This window comes from Glossina fuscipes, unplaced genomic scaffold (genome assembly GCF_014805625.2).
Source record: "Glossina fuscipes isolate IAEA_lab_2018 unplaced genomic scaffold, Yale_Gfus_2 87, whole genome shotgun sequence".
In the NCBI taxonomy this organism is placed as follows: Eukaryota; Metazoa; Arthropoda; class Insecta; order Diptera; family Glossinidae; genus Glossina; species Glossina fuscipes.
This window is the reverse complement of record NW_023998441.1, coordinates 36046-41595: the sequence shown is the minus strand read 5'-3', so window position 1 is coordinate 41595 and position 5550 is coordinate 36046.

Sequence of the window (5550 nt, the reverse complement as noted above, 5' to 3'; positions counted from 1 at the left end):
TTTGAAATAATTATTTTTAAGAACTAATAGTAATAATAATAGAAAAATTGTATGAATACCTATATGCAAGTGTTGATCGATCAATTTCAGTATTTTTTCAATACTTAAGCCATTTTCAAGATTGTAATAAAGTTTTGCACAACTTTTCGAAATTTTATTTTCAAAATTTTGATTTGTTTTTTATGGTGTACAGAAGGGAATTTTTTTACATTGTGGAAAAATTTTTTTTTGCTTCGTAACCAAATACCTGCAAAAAGCACACAAATTAGCATTAAAATAGAAAGTGTTACGTTACGATGTACAAATTTCTTCCTAATTGGCGAAATTCCAGAGCCAAGCAACTCTTAATACTACAGCCTGTGGCTGTGGCTATGGAACTTTAAAGAACTATGCTTTGCTACCACGTCATTTCAACTTTTAACGGCACATAACTTTTTTCTTTTTTTTTTTTGGTATGTTGAACAGAGATGGACTAAGCCAATAGATTTATGGCTTATATGTCCAGATAATAAACTGTTGTAATTTTTGGTCACAATTACGTACAAAACGTAACAAAAAAACGAGCGGCCGTAATAACTGGAGCCTGCATGTTAAATGTAATTGTGTGTGTGTGTGTGTGTGTGTGCAATTGTGCTTGTTGAGTTCTTGAAAGTTAAACAGTGTTGCAAACTTTGGCTGAAAACGAAAAGCAATGCTATGGTAATAGAAGATTATTAAACGCAAAAATAAAGAAGAAAAGAAAGAAAAAAAAAAAAAAGGAAAGAAGAGGAAAAACAAAAAATTCTAAAAGGATAAATTAGCTTTTCTAAAAGTTCAAGTTAGTTCCCCGAGATGACGTACATTTTTTGCTGCAAAGAGATCGAGGAGACAGCCATATAACTTGAAGAAGCTAAAGGAATCTCTAATGCCATCAAGCATCTGAAGATTAGATGCTCAGCAGACTCAACAACATTGCAAATTTCACAAACATCACATGGTATAGCGCGAATCATTTTTAAATAAACTTTGTCATAAGTGTGACCACTCATGAGTCTATAAAGAATTTTGATTTCCCAGGAATTAAAGGAAGATACAGAGAAGGGTTTGAATTGAAGTGTGGGATTTAATTTATAGAAAAGACGATTGGATTTAACGCGCGCGATTACTTTAAATTCGTCGTTTAGCTGTTGAAGGATGTGGTTGCGAATTGCCCGAATTGCTTCATTGGGAGTATATTTGATGGACAAAATTGTCCCATCAACACCAGCTCTCCCTGCATGAAAGTCGGCTTTTACATTTAAAAAAAAAGCCGCAGTGGCCAGGTACCCAAACGAGGTGACAATCATCCACTTGAGATTCGTGCAACATCTCGTGAATGTCAAACACATATTGATTTTCTGCATCTCTTTTATTTATTAGAAGTAGAGCAGACCTGCTGTCGGAAAAAATAACAAAAGGTCCGATACCATCGGAAATAGCAACCTTAATAGCATGCCGAATGGCGAGCAACTCAATAAAAGTAGAGGAAAGTTCCTCTTCCACTTTGACTCAGAATATTGTTTCAGATAGATGTTTCACGACCGAGAAGCCAGATACATTATGTCCGACGGAACCGTCAGTGGCATATATATCATATCCGTTGTTGTAATAAAAAAGGAGCTTTTCTTGGCATAACAACCTTATACAAGAGAAGTTGACATTTTGTTTTGAGGTAGAGATTGGTTCGAGAATGTTCATGAAGATTTTGCATTTGCTGGTAATGAAATTCAAGGGGGAATTGAATCTAACTTATCAAAAATATGACGAAGTTTTTGATAGCAAAAAGTATAGTTGCAAGTGACAGTATCACTAAGAGATATGATTTCTTGAAAAAAGGAAGGATTTATGATCCTGACTTTAATTAACTCCTTGGCAGTGCAAAAAAGGGCTCTTTCGGAAACTGGCCATTCACCAGATATAGCATTGATAATATGTTGAGGAGTTGAGGGGGTCAGTCCAGTACAACGCTTTAACATTCGGTTTTCAAATGCTTGTATACGTTTTTCAATATATTTTGGGAAATTGCAACATGTGGAATGTCCAAATTCAATTTTGGACCTGACTAGAGATTTGTAAACGGTCAAAGCATTTTTGGGAGACAAGCCTGCCTGATTGTTTGTCATGAGTTTGATGATATTGCTTCCAGACTGACAATCTTTGAACGCCTTTTCATAATGCCCACGAAAGGTTAAGCTATCAATTAAAATTCTCCCAAGAAATCGAAGAGATTTTACCTGATTAACTTGGGTATCTTTGATAAGAAGTCTGATTTCACGTTTAGAACCTTTGGCAAAATAAATGGTGTTTGTCTTGCTGGCGTTAAAATATAAATTAAGATCAGCGCATGCATCGAAAAACAAGTTCGCTTTCATCGAGAGGTTATTGACAGCTGTTGGAAAAGATGAGTCCGCATAGCTCCTTAAATCATTTAAGTCTTTACCTGGTTGATGGTCTTTATGAATACAGATATTAGTGAAATTGGTCTGAAGCTCCTTAAATCATTTAAGTCTTTACCTGGCTTGGGAATGGGAACTATTTTGATGCAACGCAAATCAGAGGGTATAAAGTTGGTGGACCAGCAGTTGTTAATTGCATGCAAAAGCATGCTAAAGCTTCCTCCAGACAGTGCTGTGAGCATGTCATACTTGACTCCATCACAACCTGCAGCAGTAGCTCTCTTTCTGGAATGTAAAACATACATTAGCTCATGCAATGAAAAGGGTGTGTTACTGATACTACCAAAAGGAATTGAAGGTATTGTAATCGGATTGACACTCGGAATGTAGCTCTTAAGCATATCCAGGTATTTTTTATTATCATGGTCATTCCATACAGCACAACCGCTTAATTTTCGACTGGAATGCCGACGACCATTGATATAATTCCAGAAGGAACGTGGGTTGCCGTTACCACATAACTCTTTAATAGCGATGGCTCTATGTGCCCTTTTCGCCTTTCTAACTGCAGACCTCCATTCTTTCAGTATTTTCATATATTCAATGTAGTTGGCTGGATTGGCATATTTACTCATTTTTTTTCTTGCAGCTTGGTATTTGCGGAAAAGTGTTAACAGGAAAGGATTCCACCAAGGTTTAGGTGAGAAGGACTCAATGTCAGGGAAGTTGGTTCTAGCAGACATGATCACAGACTGAAAGGCACTTTGAATTGATGATAAATCAGAAGGAAGATCAACTTTAGACAGACGGTCCATAAGGAAGTTGCGTGAAATGAAATTTTCTATTTTCTTGACGGAATTGTTACAACTGTGGAATATAATGGGGGAGTGCTGACTTTTGCCAATGGAAACATTGGACATATTCCAGTTGAAAGATAAAATACTTGAGTTCGAGAAAGTTAGATCCAAGACACTGCTCGCGGTGCGACCGCTCCGGTTACAGTGAAAGGTAGTGTTGCCGTTATTTAAGACACTGAAACTGCTGGAATTGATGGTATTTACAAGGATTTTGCCTTTGTTGGTAGAGACTTGATCGCCATACAGGCGGTGTCTTGCATTGAAATCTCCAGCTAGAATCACATTTTGTTCACCGTCAAGAAAGTCGCATAATCTCTGAATCTCATCACGAAAGGTTTGCACATCGAGACTGGGTGGAAAGTAGCATGAGGCTATGAAAAGATTCGATTTCAGGTTGATGGTTTTGATGATGATGATGTCAACAGCAGAGTTATAGGGAATACATCTGAAATTGACACCTTTCTTAACTAATATACTAACACCACCATAGCCATCATTTCGGCATTTGGTGGCTGAGGCATAATTCGAAACTTTAACTTCGAAACAGTTTTCATCTTTCAGAAAAATTTCACTTAAGATACAAAAATCAATCTTGTTTGAGTTTAAGTAAAAATCTAGAAAAGATAGGTTAAGTCGGACACTTTGAATATTATATTGTAAAAAGGTTATGTTGAAACTTGAGAAAGAACCTCAGCGGATTTCCTCGCAGTACTGGATGCTCGAACGGGGCAAGGAATAGCACAGACAGACATTTTTTTTTTCAAATTCTTTAATAAGATTGTGAGGGATCATCGGACGGATACTTTTTTGAATTGTGAGAATTAATCTTTCAAGTTCTGAAGACAGCAAATAGTTGTTTGAAATTTTCGGTCCAAGAAGGCTTGTTCCAGACGACTTGGTGGGTGTATTGGGAGAAGGCTTGGTGGGTGATTTGATAAGAGATTTGGAGGGAACCAATTTTCTTTTGACGACAGCATTGTATTTATTTTTGGTTAAGATTTTGTTGGCATTTTGATTATCATCCTTGGTCGAAATTGCAGACGTGTTCCCCAGTGGAGGGAAACCGCCGTCATAAGTGTTGTCATCGAGACATTCGAAATAATTTTCGGAAAAATTCTCTTTGACCTCTTTATACGAAAGATTTTTAATCGCCATTATCCTGTTGACGTTTAATTCAATTTCCCTATTAGGGCAACACTTATTGAGAGCGTTGTGCTCACCTGAGCCACAGGACAAACACTTCATCGCCTCATAATTTACACACTTCGGAGACTTTCCACAGTTAAGGCACCTGCTCTCTTTAGCTTTGCAGGTTTTAGATACGTGACCGTATCTGCCACACTTAAAGCACTGCTTTAAAGTGGGTACAAAGTATTCGACCGGCAGATTACAATAATTAAATTTTATTGCCTTCGGGAGGGTTTTCCCTTTGAAGCCAACTTTGATGCTGATTGTGGGAATCCACTCGTCTTTGTTGTTGGGATTTCTTCTTTGGAAACGGACAGCGGACTTAATCGGGATATCGGATACGGCGTTTTCAATTATATCATCGACACTATATGTGCATGAGATGTTTCGAAGAACTCCAAATCTCTCAGTGAACGACCTCGGTATGTACGCTTTTAAATTCTTTTTTATTAAATTCATTATTCATAACAAAATTGTTGACATTGGCAGCGGAGCTGAAAAGCAGTTTGGCTCTACCCCTGCTGACAACTTTTAATTCTTTCAAGCCGTACATATCGAAATCCTTCAAGTAATCATAGAAAAAGAGATTGGAGTTAATATTGATGCGATTTCCTTCTGCGTCCTCACACGTTTCGACAAAAACGACAAAATTGCAGTTGGAAAGGCAATCGTACAAATTAATCTCGAGTTTTGGGGCGGCTGTGGCACCAAAATCAGAGGGCTTGTCGGTAGCCTGTTTACTAGGCGGAATTAAAACGTTTGCGTTAGCTTCTCCGTTATCAGATAAAGGAATATTATTCTCACCCATTTTCGATCTCTTGGTTTGCCCAGTGGCGTTCATGTAAAAATTTTCAAAATTGTCTCTATTGGTAGTTATAAGATCAGACCCAGACTCCATAGGGAGACGGGCTGATGTTGTTTTGGTTGTTGTCACAGGGAACACAAAAAGAAAAAATCACAAAAAAAAAAAAAAAAAAAAAAAAAAATAATAATATGTATTGCTTCTTAATTTTTCTCTCACGAGAGATTTCTCTTCCTTCCCTTCTTTTCCTTTTTAAAATTGTTTTCTTTGGTTATTTTATTACTTTATT